We start from the raw sequence: 26,157 nt of genomic DNA on the forward strand, positions 1-26,157 counted from the left end.
TTTCATTAAATTATTAGATTCTATGAGATTAATATTAACAACTGACATTGCTCCATATAACAATAAAGGCTTTTCATTGGTACAGCTAGTTTTAAAATAGTGTGTTGTCATTCTTATCATTTAGTACCAGATGAGAGTAATAAGAAAAGAGCTTCCTCCATCAAACAGCTGGGAACCCCAGCTTCATAGATAAGAGAGGTTGTTATTTTCGACAAAGAGTGAAATGTACTCATTTTTTTCTAGGAATAATGAGATCTACATGGAAATGCAAAGGCCAATTTAACAAATTTGTACAGGCATTAATCTTATGTTTTAAGCTCATCTCAGAATTCGTGGACCTAATACATGCTTGCTGTAACTTACATTTTCTTTCTGGGTTTTGAATAATCACATGTGGCTATTTTTTGTGATGAGAAAAAATTAAACAGAATGATCAAAATACTGAAAAGAATTGGTTCAAGTCAGGGTCAAGATCAGAATATTGTTATTCTAAGGTACGGAATAAAAACTTGGGGCTTCCCTTGGTGTGAACATTTTTTAAAGGGGGAGAATAGAGATGGGGCACATTTCTGTAAAGCATATTTTTAGTCCTATTTTGGGGGTGAGTTTCAGGGCATGGAGGAGATCCAGCAACCACCATCACTACAGCAGAGTTAGCAGGCCATTACAAGCCAGTGCAATCTAGAGCCCCTGAAGATATGATTATTTTCACTGGGGCTGAACCTATCCTCAGCTCTTCCCACAATTGGAGGTGCAGAACCATGGTGGAAAGCCACCTTCCCCTTCACATCCCAGGGTTCACCAAACACTTATGCCACATGTGAGGATTCAGACCTTAGTTTGTAAATCACATTGTTCAGAGTTGAACAATGGGGTTTTACATGTCTTACATTGCATATGCTGAATGGCTGGGTTCTAGCTTGAAAACATAGGCCATTGCTACACTACAAACTTTGGTTAAGGCAAGTTGCATCAACGTACAGCTGCTCAAGTTTGTATGCATTGTTTGGATGCCTGCATACTTGGCTTCTTGCATTAACACTGCATGTACTTACCAGAAGTGCTTATGTCGGTGTAAAGTGCAGTGCATCAAGAGGTAGGTATCCCAGTGTATTCCCTGTCCTGTTGTCCAGTACAATGCCTTTTAGGAATTTTTGCAATGTTTTGTGCTATAGTAATGACATGCCACATATCTCTATGAGCTAGGGGTCAAGTTCTTCGCATGCAATTTTCTCTGTCCCACAATGTCATCCATATACCATAATTTACATGCCTTTTTAAAAAAAAACTCACAAACCCATGTGGCACGGTTCGGTGTCTGGCATCTCTGATTGAAGCATGGAGCCTGGGGAGCTCTGCACTATTCTCATGAACATTGTTAACACAGGATTCTCCTATATTTGCAGACCCTCAGGAAGTACCACAGAAACTGAGGACATGAGGAGTTCTTCTAGGAAAGTTTGCTGAAGGACACAGTGAAAAACAATTCATGGAGCAGATGAAGATGGTGGTGTACCACTTCTGAGCTTAAAAAGTCAGCACTGACTGGTGGGATTGCATGGTAATGCAAGTTTGGGACGATGAGCAGGGGCTGCAGAACTTTCGGATGTGAAAGTCCACATTTCTGGATCTGTCTGCCAAGCTTGTCCAAGCCTTCCAGAGCACGAACACCAGAATAAGAGCTGCCTTGACAATGGAGAAGTAAGTGGCAATTGCATTCTGGAGGTTTGCAATGCCAGATTACTACCAGTCAGTAGGAAATCATTTTGGAGTTGGAAGATCCACAGTAAGGGGCTATTGTCATGCAAGTGTGTAGGGCCATCAATCATCTCCTGCTATGCAGGACTAAGACTCTTGCAGGAAATAATGGATGGATTTACAGCAACTGGGCTCCCTAATGGTGGTTGGGCGACAGACGGCATGCATATCCCTATTTTGGCATCAGCCCACCCTGCCACAGAGTACATCAACAGATGCATGTTTCTGGGGTTATGCAAGCACTGGAGGATCACCTGGGATGCTTCACTGATATCAATATGGGCTGGCCAGGGAAAGGGCATGCCACTAGCATCTCTAAGAACACAGGACTGTTCAGAAAGTTGCAAGAGGGGATATTCTTTCCCAGATGGCAGATTACTATTGGCAATGTTGAAATGGCAATAGAGACCCAGCCTACCCATTGCTCCCCTGGTTCATGAAGCTGTACCCTAGCCACTTTGACAGCTGATATGATTTTGGTAGATTGAAGGAAACTGGTGGTATTTACTCACAAGATTGGATCTCAGTGAGAAAAATATCCCAGTGGTTATAACTGCCCGTTGTGTCCTGCATAATATCTGTGAGGCAAAGGGGGAAAATCTGCTGCCAGATTGGAGGGTGAGCAGCTGTCTGCTGAACTTGAACAGTCATTGCAAGAGCCCAGTGTGGAGTTATGCAGTTGAGGGAGCTGTTGAAGATGACTTTAACCGCCAGCCACAGCACAGTTAGCTGCTGGACTGTTCTCTGGGCCTGGAGCTTTGTGGGCTGCTAAGAATTGTATAGTGCTTGCTGTACATTTATAAATGTGACTAGGTGTTTTTGTGAAGTTATGAATTCTGTGGTGTTTGCTGTGCATTTAGAAGTACTGTTTGCTTTGACTACTGCTATGCATTCTGCAATATTTGCTGTGAACTAATAAAGATAATTTGATTATCCAAAAATAGAACTTTACTGAGTGGAAACAACCGTGCAGAAAATCAAAGTGGAAAAAACCCCTACAAGAACATCAAACAATTTTTTACATAACTGTGGGGTGAAAATTTAGAAATATAAAGGAAGTAAACATATATGTCCATTTGAGTAAACAAATGTTGTCCGTTGCCACTACACATACACCGATCTGTGAAAACCACAATCGGCATATGTGAAGCTGTGGTTTTCCTTGCTGTCCCCCAGTGTGAAGTGGTAGGGGTAAGGATGTGGCCCATGATGCCATGTGCCAGTTGAGAGGGTGTAGGAAGCAGCAACCATGGAGTTTTCCAAGGACTGCAAAGTGTGGAGAGTCTAGGATTTTTGGATCTGTAGGCCAACCAGGGTCTATAGCACTTAGATTTGCTGGCTGGAAGACCCATTAAGTCCTAGTGCATTTCCTGGTCATTGTCCTGCTGGGACTCCTGGGCCTTTTTCCTGTCCTTTCTGTCTCTGTCTATGCTATTGGCCTTATTGACCTGCCAAGTCCTTTGTTCAATGCAGCACTATCTTTCAGGATCTTGAAGAATATCTTCTTTAATTCTTTTCTTTCTCCTCCTCATTAGGGTCGGTGTTCTGTGGGCAAGAAAGGGGCACCCCTCCAGGCTGGAACGCCAGAAATGGTGACAAAAATAGACAGACGTACCATTAGAATTACAGTAACAGTGGAAAGAGAAAGATAAGTTTCCAAACTCCCTTTCCTTATTCCCATAAACATTTTTAATATGAAATACTTATTGACACTTCAGCTTTAGGGCACCTCAACAAAGCACTGCTCCACAGCTCTGGTAAGTATGGGCTAGAAGGGATGAGGAGAGTGAAGGATTTTTTGTTGCATGAAGGTATTAAATTTTAGTCCCTATTTCATGGGTACAAGTATAGAACAATGGCACGGAATATTGGCTCTGTTTTCCACAGACAGTGATGATTTTAGCTATCTCACTCCAGAGTGTCACAAAGGCATAGAAAACACAATTGCTACATGTTGTCCCAAAACCACCTGGGCCCATATGCTGCTAGCCTGTTTACTGTAATGGTGAACTCATCTCAGAGGGGTGTGGGACAGTGTCTTACTGCGAAGGAAGAAAGCAGCCATCCCTAGAAACCTTTGGGAGAGGATTACAGAGTACATCCACAAAAGTTTCATTGAGATCTCTCAGGAGGATAAAAGGGACATCCCAATTCACATAAAGTGCTCTGCATGTGCTGCTCCTACCCCCTCACAGGCACATAACCCAACAGGAAAATGCAAAACAGATGCCGACTTTACCTCTTTTTTTCATGCCACTACCTCTTCTAGTACAAATAAAACAACTAAAAGTCGATACCTGTACCTTGTTAACTCGGGGACAGGACAGGTACCATCTTTAATTGTAAACATTGCCGGGAAAAATGCATTCACACACTTACCTGAGTTCTCTTTCTCTTCATCAGGCTCATCCACCCTCGCCTGAAGGGACTGTCTAGACTGTGGCAGAGTCTCAAAGAGGTCCTGGCTCATGGCAGGGCTGGAGTCCCACACTGTGTCTCCCTCCTCATCCTCCTCACTGTTCACAGCTGGGGTCTTGGGCTCCTTTGAGATATCCACAGTCCCCACCATGGTCCTGGTGAGGTCTCCACCACATATGCCATGCAGTTTATTGTAGAAGCAGCAGGTGTGTGGCACAGCATCAGATTTACTATTGTGCCTCTGGCCTGGCGAAGTTCCTTCACTTTCACATAGCACTGCTGATGATCGCTGTCAAACCTTTTTGCCTGCATTGCCAGTGCAAGCTGCTCATAAATGTCCACATTTCTACAGCTGGTCCATTGCTGTGTTTGCACAGACTCTTCTCCCCACTCACCCAAGAGATCCAATGCTTCCTGTGTTCTGCAGGCAGGAGTGCGTAGAGCTGACCCGATCAGTTGGGCAGATTCACACAACAAATGTGAGCTGCTAGGAAAAGGCATTTGAAAACATGCAGGAGACTTTAAGGGGCGGGATAGGGGCTTTTAGTCTCTGTGACCCCAGTTACAATTTTAAACTCCCCTGCCCACAGAGATCATTATCGCAAGGAAAGAGGAAATTTTGGGATAGCTGTTAGAGGTCGATTAGGGTCGATATAGGTCATGCAGTGTCTTTATTTGCACTGCATCAGCCTCAGTAGGTCATCCACAGCACTATGCCATTTGGGGAAGTGGTTTTACCGCTGTAACTGGATGCTTATGTCAGCCGGAGACAAATTTAAGTGTAGACACATACACAAATAGATTGATGCAAGGTGACTTACATAAACGTAACTTTATATTGCAGATCAGGCCATAACTAACATCCACGTTGCAACTGCTGCTGAACTTGGCCCAGTAACTAAAGCTTACCCAATATATATGTATATATATACACACATATCAAACATTCTATTTACACATATTTTCTTGATCCTCAGTCGTCAGTTTTTGGAGCATTGTTTGACGTAGAAATGGCATTAATAATTTTGGTTGATAGTCTGCTCCTAGCGAGGGATGCTGAAATTGTGTCTATGCAGTTTTTATTAAATCTGTCACCTGCCTTGCATACTATTGACTATGAGGCATTGATGACTTATTTGCAGTGCCTTGCTGGAACAGCAGTTTGTAGTCCAATAACCAATTTAACTTCACTTTCTGCCGCAAATACTAACTTGAGAGTGTTAAAGAGCTCCCAGTTGATGTCCTATAATATAAAATAAGAATTGAAAGTTGCTGTGTGAACACAAAAGGCTGTTTGAAAGGGCAAGGGACTTTCTTAAAGAAATATTTAGCATGTTATACTGCTCCTAAAACAAAAATGGTGAAGGAAGCCAAGGCAAAGGCATAAGTCCCCTGTGCAGAGCAGTGCCACACAAGGGCCAGAGAGGGCAGTAGTGAGCAAGAAAAGATAGCAACCTGAAAACTGTATTTTGAAAAACAGCTGTTTTATAATGTATTTTCATGATAGCTCTCAAAGCACTTTACTGAGAAAAGTAAGTATTAAGGCACTTTACTGTTGGAAAAAGTGAGGCATAGAGAGGTAAAGTTACTAGGCCAACCAGTGGGGCAGTGTTGGAACTGGAAATAGAACCCCATTGTCTTCTCTTATTATTATCTGATAGTGACCCCTATATTTGGGTTGCTTACCACATTTTATTATGAAAGATTTTTGCAGCCTTCTTTTGAGAAGCTCTAGCATCTCTAGCATTGTTTGCAGCAGGCATTTGAAATTTGGCAGAAAAAAGCCCTCAGGCTACAGAAGTGCCTTCTCTTTGTTCCTTAAAATTCCATTCAGGTTTTGCTGAGATTAAAATCTTTGAAATCTCCATTTCCCTTCTCTCATTAGCATTGTTCAGGAAAATTTTGGCAACATGCTGAAATAATAACACAAAGTGAACATTCTAAAGAGCTGGCCCGTCCTGCTACCAAAGCAGCAGCAGGGGCAGTAGATGCTTAACTGGGAATGATGGGAGCTGTAGGGTTGGGGAGAGAGTTGGATTGGGCTGGGATCCCTCCCCCAACCCCATTCTGCAGCCAGTACAGGGTGCCAGCAGCCCATATCCCTTCTCTGCAATAAATCTTCTCCTGCCAGGTAATGAAATTATCCCTAGAGTTCTAGTCATAGAAATCTGTGCTGCAGTGCTGAAGGTTCAAGGTTTAAACCTGTTGAGGATGATGGGGGTGGGGAGAGGATTATAACAGTGGCATATAATACAACTGTTTTTTACTTCTTTTTAATGCTAGGAAATTACAGGCCAAAACTATGTTAAAAGAATGTTGTTTGTTGCAATATAAATAATACAAATATAGACATTTTGAGAAATAGTCTTTGCCCTTGGATACTAAAACTATAATACATAAAACTATAATGGACTTTGTCATAAATATAAAGGGAAGGGTAAACACCTTTAAAATCCCACCTCTGCTACCATGTCAAGGTTCCTTCCCCACTCTGAACTCTAGGTACAGCTGTGGGGACCTGCATGAAAACCCGCTAAGCTTATTTTTACCAGCTTAGGTTAAAACTTCCCCAAGGTACAAACTATTTTACCTTTTGCCCTTGGACTTTATTGCTGCCACCACCAAGTGTCTAACAGATAAATAACAGGGAAAGAGCCCGCTTGGAAACATCTTTCCCCCCCAAATTTTCCCCAAACCCTTGATGATGTGGCCATATTTTCGGATTCCTGAGCAGAACACCTGGAACGTCTACAAAAAGTCTTCGAGCGCATAAGGGAGGCAGGACTAACGGTTAAGGCTAAGAAGTGTCAAATAGGCCTAAACAGAGTGACTTACCTTGGACACCAGGTGGGTCAAGGAACTATCAACCCCCACAGGCCAAAGTGGATGCTATCCAAAAGTGGCCTGTCCCAAAGTCAAAGAAACAGGTCCAATCCTTCTTAGGCTTGGCCGGTTATTACAGGCGATTTGTACCGCAATACAGCCAAATTGCCGCCCCACTGACAGACCTAAACAAAAAGAAACAGCCAAATGCCGTTCAGTGGGCCGAAGACTGTCAGAAAGCCTTTAACCAGCTTAAAGCGACACTCATGTCTGACCCTGTAGTAAGGGCCCCAGACTTTGACAAACCGTTCCTAGTAACCATGGATGCGTCCAAGCATGATGTGGGAGCAGTTTTAATGCAGGAAGGACTGGATCAAGAATTCCATCCTGTAGTGTTTCTCAGCAAGAAGCTGTCTGAGAGGGAAAGCAACTGGTCAGTCAGTAAAAAAGAATGTTACACCATTGTCTACACTCTGGAAAAGCTACGCCCATACGTTTGGGGACTGCGTTTGCACCTGCAAACCAACCATGCTGCGCTACAGTGGCTTCATACCGCCACAGGAAATGACAAAAAACTTATTCGGTGGAGTTTAGCTTTCCAAGATTTTGATTTCGACATCCAACACATCTCAGGAGCTTCTAACAAAGTGGCTGATACACTCTCCTGTGAAAGTTTCCTAGAATCAACTGGTTAAAATCGTCCTTGAGATGTGGAAAATATTGTTAGTCTTTATATATTTGGTAGTATATTTAGAGGTGCATGTGTCTTATTAACTCTGTTTTCTCCTAGAGCTCCAGGAAGAAATCACAGCCAGCGTTTCACCCTATCTGTGATTTGGGGGGCATGTCATAAATATAAAGGGAAGGGTGAACACCTTTAAAATCCCTCCTGGCCAGAGGAAAAACCCTTTCACCTGTAAAGGGTTAAGAAGCTAGGATAACCTCGCTGGCACCTGACCAAAATGATCAATGAGGAGTCAAGATATTTTCAAAGCTGGAGGGGGGAGAAACAAAGGCTCTCTCTGCCTGTGTGATGCTTTTGCCAGGAACAGAAACGGAATGGAGTCTTAGAATTTAGTAAGTAATCTAGCTAGATATGCATTAGATTCTGTTTTGTTTAAATGGCTGATAAAATAGCTGTGCTGAATGGAATGTAGATTCTTGTTTTTGTGTCTTTTTGTAACTTAAGGTTTTGCCTAGAGGGATTCTCTGTGTTTTGAATCTGATTACCCTGTAAGGTATTTACCATCCTGATTTTACAGAGGTGATTCTTTTACTTTTTTCTTCAATTAAAATTCTTCTTTTAAGAACCTGATTGCTTTTTCATTGTTCTTAAGACCAAGGGTTTGGGTCTGTGTTCACCTTTGCAAATTGGTGAGGATTTTTATCAAGCCTTCCCCAGGAAAGGGAGCGTAAGGTTTGGGGAGGATTTTGGGGGGAAAGACGTTTCCAAGCGGGCTCTTTCTCTGTTATATATATGTTAGATGCTTGGTGGTGGCAGCAATAAAGTCCAAGGGCAAAAGGTAAAATAGTTTGTACCTTGGGGAAGTTTTAACCTAAGCTGGTAAAAATAAGCTTGGGGGGTTTTCATGCAGGTCCCCACATCTGTACCCTAGAGTTCAGAGTGGGGAAGGAACCTTGACAGACTTCTTTGAGAACAATGGGGAAAATTTGGCCCTTAAATTGTTCACTGTACACATAAATGAGTGAAACAAGAAATGTCCTGTTCAATGCTATCTTTTAGCTATTATTCATAGAGAGATAAAGTGGCTATGTTCAACCAGTGGGGCAGTGTCCCCTTTAATACAATTAAGGAAACATGGATGAAGTGAGCTGTAGCTCACGAAAGCTTATGCTCAAATAAATTTGTTAGCCTCTAAGGTGCCACAAGTACTCCTGTTCTTTTTGAGAATACAAACTAACACGGCTGCTACTCTGAAACATGGAATGCCTAGTATGTTATGCACCTTTCATGAGCATGTTCTTCAGCAATACTCAAAGAACTAAGTAGAACTCATTACCAAATAGAGGCTTAAGAGCTTTTTACACTAAGGGGTCTATTCAGTTTATGTGAAAGTCCATTAATATAAATAAGAGCTATACAGATGTATCAAGGGGAAAATGTACATTGAGTGATTATTCTTTATTTCAAAATATAAATGAACTCTACTCTCTTTCACTAATATGCACCTAGTCATAGTTTACCCATCTGCTTCTAGACCTGTGGTGAAAAATGTATTTAAACTGCTAAGAAAGAACAAGGTTTTAACTATTCTTGTCAGGACATACATTATGAATGTGGTGATGTATTATTTTTTGTTTCTTGGAGGTTTTTTAAGCCTTCCTGGAATTAGGGGCATATTTAATATGCTGTGTACAGCATACTAAATTCTAAATTATTTATGGAGAATAATGGCCCTAGGTACTTTTGAGAGACTTTGTATGGAAAGTTGGGGTGAGGAAGTTAGACTATTTAAAATCCACAAGAGGTCCAGTGCAGAGGAGAAGTTAAAGAGCAGCTAAGATGCTCTGCTAGTTAGTATTGCAAATGCCTAAGGTGGGCTGGATCTCCCTGCTGGCAGGCCAGTTACTCCCCAGCATCAGCTGATTCAAAAGGTTCTGCTTTCCTCAGAAAATGTAGAAAAATTTTACTTTTCATCAGAAAACACCCAACTCTGTCCTCCCTAATGCATCCTGGTGGTTCTGCAAGAGAGGAACCATGGTGGCAAGAGAGGAAACCCTGGGACATGTATTCCAGCCCACAGGGAAGAATGGAGGCATGCAGCAAGTGAAATACAGCTCTCTGAAGGCACCTTGGTTTATATTCCTGAATTTAAATATTTGGTTTTCAATCAAAAGTTTTCAGCTGAAATTTTTCAACTTTCAATTTTGTACCCAAAATTTCATTGAAAACAATTTTGTTTTGTTTTCTTGAAATTATTCATGTTAAGAAAAATATTCTGACCAGCTCTAATCATATATAATATTTCTCAGGTTCTATATTTAAGGTTTCTCTCCCGTAATGATCTAACAAGTGAGCAACCTTTAAAGGTTGCAAACTGAGTGTGTCCATTTCCCCTTCCTATGTTTTTTCACTTTTTTCTCTCTTCTTCCTATCCTATTCTGCTTCTTACTTTTCTTCTTCTTCTTCTGTAGTCTGGGCTGCAGACTCAGTCTATATTATTTTTATCTATACAGATACGGCCCTTGACCTAAAGAACTTACAGTCTAATTAAAGATAAGATGCAACAAAAAGAATAACAGACAACAGGAAAGAAAGAAGAACTAGAGCAACAGTAATAAGCACATGCAGTTACAGGGGCTCACCGTGAGCACAATTAGATGAATCCATCAGCTCTCCACCCTCCAGCCCCCCGCCCTTTTAAAGAGTAAAACTAATCAGGGGCAAGCACAGGGGTCTCATTTCTCAGCTAAAAGAATGATAAACTAAACCAACCAATAGCACAAGAAGATGTGTTGAGCCCTTTACTCTATATTCCTACGTTTGGCTATAAAGTTGCTAACTAATTTTATCTATTCTGCTGTTCAAAATGTAGGCTGAATGGGTGTCCAAGCACTCACAACTCATACACACCAGAACTATTTTCCTTAAGGGTCATGTTTTCTTACGGCCAGAGTAGCTGCTCTTTCTATATTATTTGTTCAATTTATTGCAGATATGTTTTCTCTGGGAGACATCCTAAGCATTATTTTCCACAGACAGTTTGTAAATCACAAAACATGTATCCTACCATGTTCAGTGCTCCTCAATTTAAAATGTCCCAGATCTTTCACATTTTAATAGAACAGTAAACTTTAACAAGTACCTTGGTTTTCAGCTATAGAATTACTAAACTCCATTTGCTTCTTCCATATGTTTTATATTCTCAAATCCTCTAAATAGCTGCAGTATTTTCAAGTGCACAGCATGGTTCTTCACAGGAAAGGTCAATCATTCTGAGGTATACGATTTAATAATTTTACTGCCCATGTAGAAGATCATGTTGATTACACTTGGAGATAATATTTATTTTTTGCTTTGTTTCTGTTTATTCTCTACTTTACTAATGCTTTAAAAGCAATTCACAGAGTTAATGCCTTAAGAGGTGAGCAATCACATCACTTTAGCTTCTATGTATAGGTTTTCCTTCACTTGTACAAATAATGATTTATGCAAAGTCACCCAGACAGCTATTGCTTTCATTGCGAAGTTTATTATCTCCAAGATGAACAGACAAGTCATTAAGCTCTTATAGAAGCATTAGCATAGAAAGATCGCTGTATTGTGATTTTCTGGTTACATGGTTCAATACAATGATAGTTTAAGGAAGTAAAAGCCAATTTTAGCACTGTCATTATAGAACACCGTATGTCATCAATAGGCAGTTATAAATACTATAGCTGATAAGAGTTGCCTCTTCATAAAGGGATATTTCTGTATGTACCAGCCGAGCGAGTAACACATGAAAATAATTTATGAAGAATGGTGTTCAGGATTTATCTTTTATCTAACCTGAAATATATTTTTCAGTTACATCTTTGAGTCTAAAAGGTCTGTAGCAAGACAAATCTTCTCTAGAAGGTTCTTTTCAAGTCATTGTACATTTTCACATGACAGATGAGTTTTCAAAAATAAGCAAGCTAATTAACTTGGTCTTAAAGAGGGATGCTGTGCTTTTGGCTTTAGCACTAATCCACTATACATCTTCTCTCCTGCATTTAGAAAAGGACATATGATCCTCTCTGGCATATTATGTGGCACATTATTTGTAAAATAAGCATAACCTTTACAATTTGCATATTTACAAGTCATTTAACAGGAGTAGATGTGGGGGGAATCCTTTGATCAGGTTTCTTGGTTGGCTTGGTATCAGAATGTTAACATATTGCTCTGCTATGGGACACTCTCGGGTTTCAGAGAATCTTTTTGATTCCTGCTTCTGGGATTCTCAGGTTTTGGAGGACCCTTTTGATCCCTGCTTCTGGATATCAGGTGCATCACCATGTGTAGGGAAATTCTCCACTGGCGTACAACTGCCAGAGATGATTCTGCTTTCCCCTCTGCCAGAGCCCATCCCAGTATAAGGGCCATCCCAGAGATGTTCCAGCTGGGTCCTGGGTGGCTCTGTGGGGTGGTTTTTGTGGCACAGCAGAGCTTTGTTATACATAATCCTCCAGAATCAAAAAGGCCCTGAGGGAACCCTAACTTGCTCTGGGGCTGAGCATCCCTGAATCAAGGAGGTACAACTGGCTCCCTGTGGCTGCCCCTCACTGTTATGCCCAAGCACAGCAGAGTGGTAGTTAGGGGCTGCCAACTGGATAAACAAAGTATTCTCTGCATGGCTTATGATTTTTATTGATAGTCCACATAACTCGTGCAATATATAAGAAGGTATATTCACCCTTGTGTGAGAGAACCCACTTGAGGGCCAAGGCCAAGGAACAGCCACTCAGAAAGCCAAGGCTGCAGGAGAAAATCCACACAATGTCAGAGACTTGATAAGACCGCATTTGAAAAAGGCTATGAGACCCCATTAAATTGAAATCCTTTCACAAAAGCTATCCCATGTCCAAGTGGAAAATAGCAAGTCTTTATCCACAAACTAAAGTAATGGTGTAACACATACTGGGTGGTCTGACAGACATAACTAGACACTTGAGATTACACATGGGGAAGGAAAAATCTATCAGCCATATGCAGGGCACCTGAAAAATCTGATGCGGGGAGATGTGGCTAGGCAGTGACAATATACCAGAAGACCTAAATCAGCACTTTATACCTCAGTTTTCAGATTTGTATTGGGGGCAAGCAGGGCAATATTTTTGTGTTTCCAATTACAACATTAAAATGATTCTCAGATCCCTAACTGGCTTATTCTGTGAAGTGCTTGAGCACCAGTTGTTCCCAATGATCTCTTTTGAATTCAGATAAACGACCTCTATATTTAAGCACTAATTGTGGGAGTTAGGTAGCTAAATACTTTTAAAAATCTGGCCCTTCAGTACCTATCAGAAATCTCTTCCCTGTGTAGGTACCTGTAGTCTGTGATATAGGCAAAGAGGTGACTCCCTTGGATGAACTAAATAGACTGAGCTTCTTTTGCGATGGATGGACGATAAACTGGAAATTCTATGACATATTGCACCCTTTTTATTTTTCTGTTGTTTTGAGCAGGAAGGAAAAGAAATCTTGTTAAATCCAGCAGTATATGTAATTTCGATATTAGTTAAATAGTCATCTAAACTTTGCTAGCAATTGTTTCTAATATTCTCTTTTTCTCCTTCCCCGAAACATAGAAACTTTAAAACATCAAAAATGAAAAACCTGCCCACCCACAAAATATGATATGAAAAAAACTGTTTAATAGCTCAACCTTTTTTAAAATATCTCACTCATTTTCCTCTTATCTGTCTAAACAGATTTATAAACATTTCTTATTTTCAATAAAATGATTTTATGAGTCAGAACATTTAGATCTATTATTACAAGGAAAAGATTTTACAGGTAAGTAGGTTGCACAGCATCTTTCAGTTGTTCATGAAAGCCCAACATTGTGCATGTTATGAAGAGAAAAAGATTTTAAAAATTGGCATTCATTGTGCTAATGGAAATATTATGAAGGGTTGTGGGGGATGGGTGGAGGAAGAGAAGAATCTTCTTTCTAGGAACCTAACTTTGGGTGGACAGGTATCTAACATATGTTTCAAAACAAATCGAAGACACTCACAATTTGAATTTATTTTTCTGGGGTTTATAAAATATTTTGGGCTTAGTGAATGTTCCTAACTGAATATTCTGCAGCTGTGTTTACAGCACATAATGAATAGCCCTTCACAGTGACAGCACAACACAGTCCATATTCCTTCTAAGCAGGTTCTTCTCAATTAATTCATTATTTCCCCCAACTGTCTACAGTATGTTGCACAAAACTAGTCTCCTGTAGATATTCAAACAGAAAGAAAATCTAATATAGAATCAAATCTTTTATCTTGAATGTTAGGTAAGGATCCTGGCCATATGAATATGGAGTGCAAGAACAGATCCTGTATTTATCATTCGTATTATGGAAGTGCCCAAATTTCACTGAGAGCTGCCAAGTCAAATGGGAAGAGACAATCCCTTTCCCCAAATTAGCAAATTCAATACAAAAGTTACAGATTGTAATTTGTGCTGTCCATTTAATTTTTGCATTTCACATAGCTAGGACAGCATAAAAGATTTTAAAGGGTGGTTTTTACTTTTGGTACTTCTGTTTTGGGGGATCCAATTTTTTTTCATGTAGGTCTCAGTCCCTAATATCACCTTGACTGTCTGATTCTAACACACAGAGAAGTACTAACAAAACTGTGACTCAAGTCCTGAGGTCTTTACTCTGGCAAATTCCTCTTCAACCAATAGGAGTCTTGCCTAAATAATACCTAAGCATCATCCCGATTTTGGCTTGTGGGTAGGTGTCCTAAATACTATTTGAAATCAAATTTTAAAAATGCCTGAAAACAATCACCTACCATCATACATGTGCATTTTAACAGGACCTAAATCTTGGTCTTACCCTACTTGACAGTGTGAGTGTGTATTTTAGAATATTGAACTACAATTATTTTCATCAAAGTAAATGAAAAGGGGTGAATACATTTAAAAAAGTTTCCTCTTGTTTTTTCCTACCCCCCCCCCCCAGATGTTCTGGTTTAACTTGGATTTAAACTTGGAGAGTGGTCAGTTTAGATGAGCTATTACCAGCAGGAGAGTGAGTTTGTGTGTGTATGGGGGTGGGGGGGATGTGAGAAAACCTGGATTTGTGCAGGAAATAGCCCGACTTGATTATGTAAAGAGTTGTCACTTCGGATGGGCTAGCACCAGCAGGAGAGTGAATTTGTGTGGGGGGGTGGAGGGTGAGAAAACCTGGATTTGTGCTGGAAATGGCCCACCTGATGATCACTTTAGATAAGCTATTACCAGCAGGACAGTGGGGTGGGAGGAGGTATTGTTTCATATTCTCTGTGTATATATAAAGTCTGCTACAGTTTCCACGGTATGCATCCGATGAAGTGAGCTGTAGCTCACGAAAGCTCATGCTCAAATAAATTGGTTAGTCTCTAAGGTGCCACAAGTACTCCTTTTCTTTTTGCGAATACAGACTAACACGGCTGTTACTCTGAAAAAAAATACTGCTACTTTTTAAATTATTCATATTGTGCCAGCCCCTAGAGACATCAACCTCATTGCACTGGTCACTGTGCAAACATATAACAAAGAGATGGTCCCTGCCCTGAAGAACTTACAATTTAAGTATAAGACTAGTGATAACAGGTGGATATAACAGACAGACAGAGGCAGCACCAGGGGACAATGAGATGAACATCATCTGGGTGAATGCAGCTGTCAGCAGGACACCAGCTAACTAACCACTGTCAAGTTTTTGGTAGACATCACAGCTGAGATGAGTTTGCTATACTGCCCACAGAGGAGAACTTCATATAGAAATAGTAGATACAATTTCTTACATAAACAGCTAGAGGCAAGACACAGATAAACAATGCAGAATGTAAAGAAAGTGGCATGCCCAGAAAAGTGGAGTGTGAATGGAGATAAAAGGGGAGCATTTGAGCATTGAGAGACCAAGAAACATAAAACAAGAAAGTTACCATAGTTTGTCTTGCAGCTGTAGAATAGCCCAGTATCTGCTGGAAAATCATCATGTAATTAAACATAATTAATAGGCACTCTGGGAGTGTGTGTTGCTGAGAGATAACGTCAGCCCTTGGGTGTGACCTATGGCATGGTGTTATCCCAGCAGAGCTCATGTCCTGTACTCCTGAGCTACAAACAATGAAGTTTTCCTTATAAAGACTACTTGGTCAACTTTGTTTATAGACTTCCATCTCCATGCTCTGCAACATTAATGTGAGTCAGATTGTTTTGTGATCAGCTTATTGTGCACAAATGAGTCAGTGCTAATGCTAGAGAGGGAAGACACAGCAAAGCAAAACCTTGAGTCTAATACGTCAAACACAAAAACAAGCGAGTCTGAAAGAAACAATGGAATATGAAAATATAAAAACAGGCTTAATAAAGCAATTAGCAAAAACGTATAATGTATTTTCTCCCTGTGAATCAAAGTGTGCAGTGTGTTACAAATCTCACCTGAAACCACAGCCTTCTTGAGTCAGCTGGAAGCAGCAGATTTAGCATTAATAAAGTTCTTGCGGGAGTTGGCCAATGTGCTCTTACAGATAGCATGGTCTCAGGCAGTTCTTTGGGTTCCTCTATTGCAGAGTCCCATCAAAATTTCCTACCTATCCACTGGACAGCTGCTGAGGAGGGAAAGCAGCTACTGAAGACAGCAAGGGCTAAGTTGCAGGCAGGATTTGATAACAAGAAGGGGTGGAGGAAAAGATAGAGGAGGTGCTGGAGGCTGCTGGCGGGGGTGCTGGAACAATTTGTATAGTGGGGATGCTGAGAGCCATTGAACCAAACTATAAACCCTGTACGTGATGGAAATCACTTCAAGCCAGGGGTGTTGCCGCAGGGGGGAGCGTCTGGAAATAGAGAGGCGTGCTGGGGCAGAACTAGTGGCTGCAGAGGTTGGATAGAGGGTTGAGGCTGGTTCACAAGGGAAGTGGCTGGAGGTAGCTGGAGGGTGTTAATCTCAGAACTGCTACTAGTACTACATGCCTCCTGTGGACAAGAGGCTGAAACCTATGCCACTGGAGAAGTTCAGCAGCATTTGCATTCTACAGCCTTTGAGGGGACTCTCCGCACTGAGACAAAACTGTAGCTGGAAGGAAGATGAGGCCTTGCGCCTAAGGACCTTAGGAGATGGAGCCAACCAGTGTTCTGTTTGTGTATCAATGAAGACATTTAGCCCTCAGAACACTTGACTCACATACACAGTCCCCACTGACACGTTTCAACTATCAGAATTGAAATATGCAAATTAACTGTACATAAATAGGTGTTAGGGGGCTTATTCCTTCACCCACTTACTTCCCTGGTCCTTCTCGCATGAACAGAGAGCAACAATACCCAAAGTCCAAAGGTGCAAACAATTCGATGTTTATTGGGGTGAACTTCCAGCAAGCATGATTCCAGTTTCCTTCCTTAGTATCCTCCTTCCCAGCTCTGACACCACAGAGCCTTACACCTGTGTCCCTGTTCCCATTCCTGCCCTTAGCCAAACATGATTCCAACTTCCTTACTCCCATTCCCTGTTCCCATTTCCCCCTTTAGCAAAACATGATTCCAATTTTCTTACCCCCATTCCCTGTTCCCATCTCCCCCTTTAGCAAAACATGATTCCAATTTTCTTACCCCCATTCCCTGTTCCCATCTCACACACCCACATGCCCACCCCCCCCCCACACCCAGTCACTTCCTCATTGACTACAGATTATATAGTAAAACTTGAGTTCTGCTTAGCTATACCTTAACCAATCATTTTCCTGAAATTTAACTAACCAATCCTAACATATTGTAACATGATTATGTAACCAATTATATCCCACCACCTCAATTAGTTTACACCCAGCAAAATTAATTATACAGCAGACAGGAACAATCACAGAACCAGACAGAGATTATACAGACAAACAACAGCAAAGTGGGAACTATAATGACAAAACAATACAGAAGTGAGGATTTCACATCCCAGCTATTGATAAGTGAGTTCTTGCCAGACAGGATGCTATCAAACTAAGTTTCCTTTTACATTTTCTAGGCACTTCCCTTTCTCTGGAGGTGATAGGAATACAATCCTGTCCCGATAGTGCCTAACAGCCCAATAGCACCTTATTTCAATGTGACTAGTTTGGAATGTGAGGATGTGACCGTTCGCTTCCCAGCTTATGGCTGCCTCTGCTGCTTAGCCAAAGGCCTGAGCCTAAGCACAGGGCCACAAACTGTCACAGTAAGAGAAGGCCCTTACACTGGCAGACAGTGGTTTTGATTCTTTCTTTCTTTTATACCTCTATCACTAGCCAAGTGATAAGAATACACCTAAATTCTTAGAGTATAGGCCTTTACAGACAGGCCTGAATATCTATATCCTAACACTTGAAATATGCAAATTAACTGTACATAAATAGGGACGATTGATAGGGATAAGTTACCACTCATGTCGCAATGATAGTACTTAAAAAAGACCTGAGCCGTTGAACCGGCCCCGGCTATAACAGTAACAGTTATAAACAAATACGATTACAATTTTTGCTTAATTACAAACTAATTTCTCCAAATGTACCTGTTTCCAGAGTTTTCAATTAGCTTTAGCTTACAAGAACCATGTCTTCACCTGCACCAAAATTAGAAAGGGTTTTGGTTCCAACTTCAGCTTTGAAGCATCTTCAGTGCTCAGGAATCTCGCTCTTTGATATATTATGTTTTTCCAAAGTTTTCTCCAAAGTTTATATTGCCTGGAGGATAGATTTCATGCCTTTACCTTCAACATCTCTGTATTAGTGGTTTATGCTGAGTGGCTGACCTGAGAGATTGCCTATCTCCCAGTGTCACGCTGCCACAGCTGCAGTCAGCAGCAGTACACTCGGGCTGGAAGCTTCTTCTTATAAAAGAGAGGGGGTGGCTGGGAGGGCATACTTTGAGAGGGCTCTGAGCCTCTGGAGCCTGCTCGCCCACACAGCCTACTTCACCTGCCTGAAATAGCTTGAATTTGGTGATCTTCCAGGCAATGCTGAAAAAGACACCAGTTTGAGAGGGATTTGGGACAGGGCTATGAGTATGCTTCCTAGAAGGTGGAAGCAGGTAGGTGGCTGGCTGGCTGAGTTCCTGCAGAACAGATTTTAATGCTGCTGAAATTTAATTGGGTTTATTGTATAATTAGGTGCCCTAATCTAATTAAAACCTTGGGTAGGAGACTATTATTTTATATCTAAATAAAATAAATTATCCTGGATGAGCTAAAAAATAAAGACCTCATAGCTGTAGCAAAGGGCTTAGCTCCACTTCTGTCAAAGGCTTTTGTCTTGCCTTTAAAGAGCACCAGAACACTCAAGTCTCTTACTTAGAGATCCCATATTTTTGCCATATTCTGTCTTTCAGTTACAGACCAGATTCCCAGCCCTATCAAACACCACAGAAACTGTGCAGCTACCATCTGATCAAAGATATTTTCCTTAGAGGAGAGAAGTTTTGGATTCAAAATCTTCACAGCAGCCTTTCAGTTTTACACAAATTAAGCCATTTGGGGGAAAAACAACACAAACTTTTTTAAAAAAAAATCAAATTGAAGTAAAGCTCTGAGAGAGCCTCAGCTACACATGTCCCTTCAGCCTGCCTGACAAGAGGATGTTAATATAGTGATCATTCATCCACAGGCCCATCATAATGGATATTTGCAATTAAATAATGTTCTTAGCAATGTTTTGTTTCCTATGTAAGGCCTGTGGCCTGAAGCCCAAGAGAGTAGAGAGCTCACATCTGCGAAAACAGCCCAAAGCTGCTTTAGAACTCCGGGTGGACAGAAGCTCCACAGGGGAGGGAGCTGTCTGCCAGCATCAGCTGGTGAGTAAGGAGAAACAACTGAATGAACCAGGCCTCATTAGCATTTCTTTTATGGGACAGTTTGGGGGCATTTGGGTAAAAAATCAGTTATGTTTGGGGGTAATCAGATGGTATAATCCCGATTCGGAAATAAACATCAAGAGAACTGCACCAAATGTGCCTGTCCAAAGCCTTAGTCTTCCACCGCTGGCACAAACCAGACAGGGGACAGAAGAAAGGGGCAATGGTGGCACTCAGCTTCTGGTAGGAGTCCTTGCCTGGTGGCAAGCGCTCTGTTCAGAGTCCTACATGCTACTGACCCTCTCTGAAGATGGCAAAAAGGCAGCTTCTGAGAATGAGAGATGACTTTGAGGCAGGAAGTGGTACAGACATGGCTTTTGCTGAAGTCACAGAGGGTGCTGAGAAACTCCAGTGAGGGGCCCCACTATCCAGCAATCAAAGTGCTAATCACTACAGCTGGGTTAGGTGACAAAGTCCCTAGAGTAGGCCAGCAAGCACTTCCTTAGGCGCTGGAGATAGACCTGTCCAAACTCTGGACCCCGCTACCCCCAGACAACAAACAGTGAGTGGGGGGTGCCGTGGAAGAGGGAAGTCATTACTGCAGGAACGACTTGCCTCACTGGATACTCACAACCGTAAGTGAAAGACTGAATTTAAGACTATTGCCAAGACACTCTGGGGTGGGTGTGGAAGACTTCAGCGGCTACTGATTAGAGTCAAGTTTTAATTATGAATCCAAATTTAAAAGTTCTATATCGTCTAACCTGAATTTTTAGAAGAAAGTCAAATTTGACCATAGAGTAGTTAAAACAATAGTAGCATCGGTATCTGTATTGACTGTAGGAAGCCTCATTGTTAATGGGGAGGAGACCAGATAAACAAACAGTGGTTAATACTGAGTTTGTTTATATTAAACTTCTATCACATATTTTGGTTATTCATTAAGAAGACAGAAGCAAGAAGCAATTTCTTGAAATGAAAAAAAGATATATTTTATGTATGTCCAAGAGATGAGAACTGCTCACAGAGAGATTTCCAACATAATTTTAACATTCTATCTTATTCGGATTATAAAATAGATACTTTGTTTATTATGGAAATGTGGACTTTGTGACTCAACATGTTACAAAGTATCAGGATCAGATGGGTTACAGTACTTGGAAGGGTTGAATACTGAAAACCATATTCCACTTTTTTCTGTACTAATCTTTACCTCTTTCTTTTCTAAGGTTTTCAAAATTTCAGCTTTTGCTTTCAATCCAAGGGAAAATATCATTTATTAAAACCAAGAGACATTCTGAATCCAGCATTTTTGACTGAATACTTCACAGGTCATACACCAAGTAAGATGCACTAGTCAGAGAAACTCGTCCAGTATAAGGTGCTTCCATGCTCTGTACAGTGCCAAACATCCTATCTGTGATCACTAATCAATCATTCACAATAAGAAATAAAGTTCTCCTTCACACTGTCATGGGGAATGAACTATATTTTCATGATGAAGACAGTGCCAGGGCCTGGTTCAAGGGCCTTTACTACCATCTTCTGAAAACTAAAGAGGATTTAATTCGCAGTGACCAGAATTATGGAAGCAAACTGTGAGAAAGTGTGGCTAGGAATTGAAGTTATGCTCATGTTCATTCCTAGGCAATGTGAGTGCCCATCAGCATAGGCAAATGGATTCATACAATATGTGTATTTTAACTATAAAATGGAAGTCAGTGCAAGTATAAGTACCCTCTTCACTGTGCCTATCCTGAGCAACTGAGCTGGACGTCTCCAGGGGGCACAGAAAGATGAATTAATGTTCAGCTACTCACTCCCAGACCCAAAACCAATGGAACAGGAATGAGTTACTCCATAGCCAATGCTCCAACAGGATGACATTTAGTCCCTGTTCCAGATAAAGGAAGGGCTTAAGGATCCAATAGGGGAAGCCCCATTAGAAGCCCAAAGAGCTACTACATGCTGCTGCACTAAGAGCCCATTGGGGCTGAGATATGTGGCTCCCCTCTGTACAGACTTCTGCCAAACTGTGACTGCTGTACAGCAGGACTGCAGAAGTTCCACTGGGTCACCGCCTTCAGACCCTGTGGACTTACAACTTTCATGTCTCCCTGTGTTTGATACCAGCAATCAACATAGGTGACAAGTGACTGAAATGTGGAATGCTTGCATTTTGTGGTGCATCACACCATAACTGACAGATCATAATGTCTTGAACTATAACCCTTGTTGTAAAGGATGCTTTCTCCCTGTTCTATAAAAATTAAAATTGTGTAAGTCATCTTCTAGTGACTGGTCAACATAGGGGATAACAATGTCTTCTGTAGCTCAAGTAATAGAAGTCTTGTCCTGGGCATCTGAAGGTCTATGATTCAAGATATCCACCAGGGGACCTTATAGCTGCATATGGTAGAGCTGGCATATCCAGTTTTATAAAAATAACTATAGGTCTGCCCTATTAGAGATGTGGTTTCTATTTCCAACTGGCTGAAGTGATCTTCTGAAACCTTTCCATTGTCTTATTTGTAAAGCGAGGGAGGCTAATACTGACTGCCTTTTAGGGTAGGGTTATGAAGTCTCAGCAATACAGTCTGGAAACTGTACAGAAATATAAATGACAGTCAGTAGCACTGAGCCCAGACATCATGATCTTCTGCCATCCAGCTTAATGCAACTTCCCTTCCCATGCACCTTCCTCTCAGCCTTCAAGGTGGAGCATACCACAAAATTTGGTGCATTTGAGGAGTCTGCATACAGAGGAAAGGGTAAGATGTGTGTCATAGACAGTCACATTCATTTTGCAAAAATAAATTTAATTATAATACCTAGCACAGCAATAGTGGCGGTTTAGCTCAGTGGACATTCAGCCCTAAATCAAGCCTAAACAACATCTGTTTATGTCTTGGAAGTAACACAGTCCAGGCATGGCATTAGTTTAGATTGCATTAGTTAACACAGTATAAACCTCACTCACCTTTTCCTCCCTCCCTTTGCAACAGTCTCTCATTCTCCTTTCTCTCTAGCTAGGCTGCAAAATGCTTAATTGCATCTTTATTGCTTTAAAATTTCATCTTTTTTTTATTCTTTCAACTTACGTCATTTTTTCATCTGCTGTCGGTTTGAGAACCACTGAACCTGACTCTGAGAAATGTTATCTCTCTATTATGCCTCTCATTATAAGACATTTTGTTATACTTTGTCTGAAGAATGCTATACAAAAATAAATTGTATTATGTTATACTGAGACATCCCTGTACAGTAGGAGGCACAAATCATATATCATCAGATTTAAGGAAAGATTGCCATCAGGTGTCTAAATGCTTCAGCTACCTCAGCTACCTGTTAAGTTGGTGGGTACCATTTATTGCCGTCAGCCAGCTTAACTTGTATAATAATTCAACAAACTTATTCTATGCTATTTTGTGCAGGCTCTATAGAACCAACTTATAAAACTTCTGATTAAAAAAAATCCAAATATATCATAACAATATATATATAATTTTCCTTCTCAGTATGATTTCTTCAATTTAGACACATTAGTAACCATATAACTGAATCTGTGCTAATATGAGTAATTGCATTGGCAGCTATTCTTCATTCAGTGGGTTGCACGTTTATATTTTGAGAAGAAGAGATGCACTGGCCTATATTCAGACTTGGTATAAGAGGTTGAAGCCATAGGGCAGTGGAGTTGCATAGGTTTACAGCAGGGCCACCATTTGATCAGTGAGCCAAATCTTCAAAAGAAAATCCTAAAAAGCACATGCTTAAATAGTCATAGCTGCACTTATGCACATGGTTACCTATTGTATACTCCCAAATGCCTGTTTGCACCTGCAAATGTGGTATTTGGGTCTTGCTGGCTGAGCTGCTCTCAGAACCATGAGCACAGAATAGAAGGGTTGTTTGAAATTCTGTCCATTAAGTACTTAGTTAAGTGGCTCCCTTCCCTGTAATATCTGATGCCAAAAGTGTGCTGATGCTTTTACAGTAAAAATAGAAGAATTGTGCTTCCAGACATCTTAGAATCTCCTTGTAACTATAATATATTGAGTGTGGGAGGGGAAGGTAAAACATAATGATGGGGATGGGATGAGGAAGGACAAGGATTAAAGCAATAAGGTCACTCAGTTTAGGCACATGCACATCTTGGGGTTTCAGTAGTACTATAGGTTTCAGAGTAGCAGCCGTGTTAGTCTGTATTCACAAAAAGAAAAGGAGTACTTGTGGCACCTTAGAGACTAACCAATTTATTTGAGCATAAGCTTTTATGAGCTACAGCTCACTTCATCGGATGCATATATATAGTACTATATATACCCTCCTCTCCCACAGTAAAATAAGCAGACATAGAGTAACATAGTAAATACAAAATATTGACTGGATTTGAGACCAGCTACAGTTAACTATTGCCTGTAGGTTAAAACCATTCCTGAGATTATACAGTACTTTATGAAGCCAGTCTCCGGAAGCTTTAATATCCTTGGCCTATAGTTTACTGCAATTTCCCCTGAAACCCAGTCAGCATTTGTTTAACATTTTTTGGATTGGGCTGATGGGTTAAAATAAAGTTTGTTCTGGGAAACACAGAGGGGCTGAAATACAAGCTGAGATTCTCAGCAATGGCAGAAACAGCAGAATGTGCATGATCTTGCTGGGTGAACTCTTACTTTCTACACTGGGCTGTTAGCCTGTTGTTTCAGTTTGGGGGGTAATACATATTTTTGGTCAGATAAGCATATTTGAATTTACCCCAATGGATTTAAAGATTTAACACATGTATAAAGCAACTACTGGTTTTTATGACTTATTACTATCAAGTATGGACATTTAATCACTCATTTAATCAGTTTAGGCATAGGTGGTGGGAAGGACATATTCATAAACTACACAGGGGCCGAAATTGAGAAGTCTGGGTTCATACTGTAAACAATCCAAAGTCTGGGGATTTTAGGGGTTTGGTTATGCTCATTTATTAAGAAAGAGGCCAATTTGTGGCCTTGATCCAGATTGGGATGAGATTTCATACACCTTCCAAAATCTGGGACTGCTTGGAGGAGATGGGTTTGGGGTTAGGCCAACCTCCAAGAATATAGAATAAAAAGTAATGATTACTCAATAAAAAACACACTCAAAATCGGGATTATATGTCAACTCAAGTACTGAGACAAAAGTGAAATAATGTAATCATATACAAAATGTTTGCTAACCCGGTCTGCAGTGGGTATATTTAATATTTCAGCATCAGTAAGTTCAAATACTATTACAACAGTTAAGAGAATGCATTAAATGTGGGTCACTTCCAAATCCCTAAAGCCAGCACTGCAGCAAGACATTTAAATGATGACATGATGAGTTACAGTCTGCCAGCTTGGCACAGATTCAAAGTGGCAGCAGCTGAGGTGTGCTTTAAAAATAGGGATTTTTTAATTGGATTCAAAATCAATTAAAATCCCATTAGATACAATTGTAGTGATACAAATCATAAAATAATATTTTACAATAAACTATAAAAATGAGGAAGCTTGTATAATTAATGCTGTGGACTGCCCAAGCAGACCCACACCTTTCAATCATGGACAGTAGTTATGTAGAAAGGATGCCTTTGACATGTAAAATTTGAAGAGGAGGTCAAAATACATGAAGCAGGATTCAGAGGTTCATGTGTACAGAAGAACTTTGACCCTTCATGGCTAAACATTGCTTTTGGAGATTACGCACTGGCAAATCTAAATCTCAGAACAATAAGACACGGACCATGACTACTGCATTCATTTCAGTAGAAATGGTTAGTAGTTAGCTATCCAATTCTTTATTCCAGTTGGAGAAAAGTAATGGGCCAACTAATGCTGGTGTAAATGAGTGCCACACCCAGTCAATGGAACTGTGCCCATTGACAGAGAATTTGGCTCAATTGTTTCTTTAGGGAAAAACAGCAGGCGAGTGTAACAATTCCAGCACCATTTCTGTCAAATAAGGAGATGAAATCCCAAGATCATATCAATTCCAATTTTACTGAGCTGTCAACCTATCTTGGACTAACATTGCCATCTCCACAGTTTTATCATCAGTAATTCTTAATTCCTGTGCAACACACCATAGGTGAAGGTTGGGCTTTTATTTCATTTTTTTTTTGTGGGCTTGTATTTCTTTGGACAATTTTTGTGACTAGATCAATGACCCTTACTGAAGAGTTAAGACAATAAAGATGCTTATAAAGATAATGTCTAGGTTTCTGGTAAATCTAATTTTTCAGCTATTGACACAGCCAATTTTGGTTTATGTGCATTATTTTTTTAATAACATTGCATACTAGAAAATTTTAGTTATCACAAGGTATCAATAATGTTTTTTGCAATGATACTTGAAATAAGTGACCCTGCAAAGATTAAGTGCATAACTTAATTGTCCTTGTGTCAGATGGAAAAAACTGTGATTCCCCACAGCAGCCTATTGACTCCTTCAACCTTGCCTCTTGAAACCTTACTGAACACAGAAGCTGATACTGCAGGTTTTATATTTATAATGATTAATTAATTCTGCACTAAGCAATGTTCCTGACTGCAAGAACAAAATCCACTTTAGAAAACATAAATGACAGCTTGCCTAAAATAATTAACACCAGCACTGACAGA

Source organism: Caretta caretta, chromosome 4 (genome assembly GCF_965140235.1).
Source record: "Caretta caretta isolate rCarCar2 chromosome 4, rCarCar1.hap1, whole genome shotgun sequence".
Lineage (NCBI taxonomy): Eukaryota > Metazoa > Chordata > Testudines > Cheloniidae > Caretta > Caretta caretta.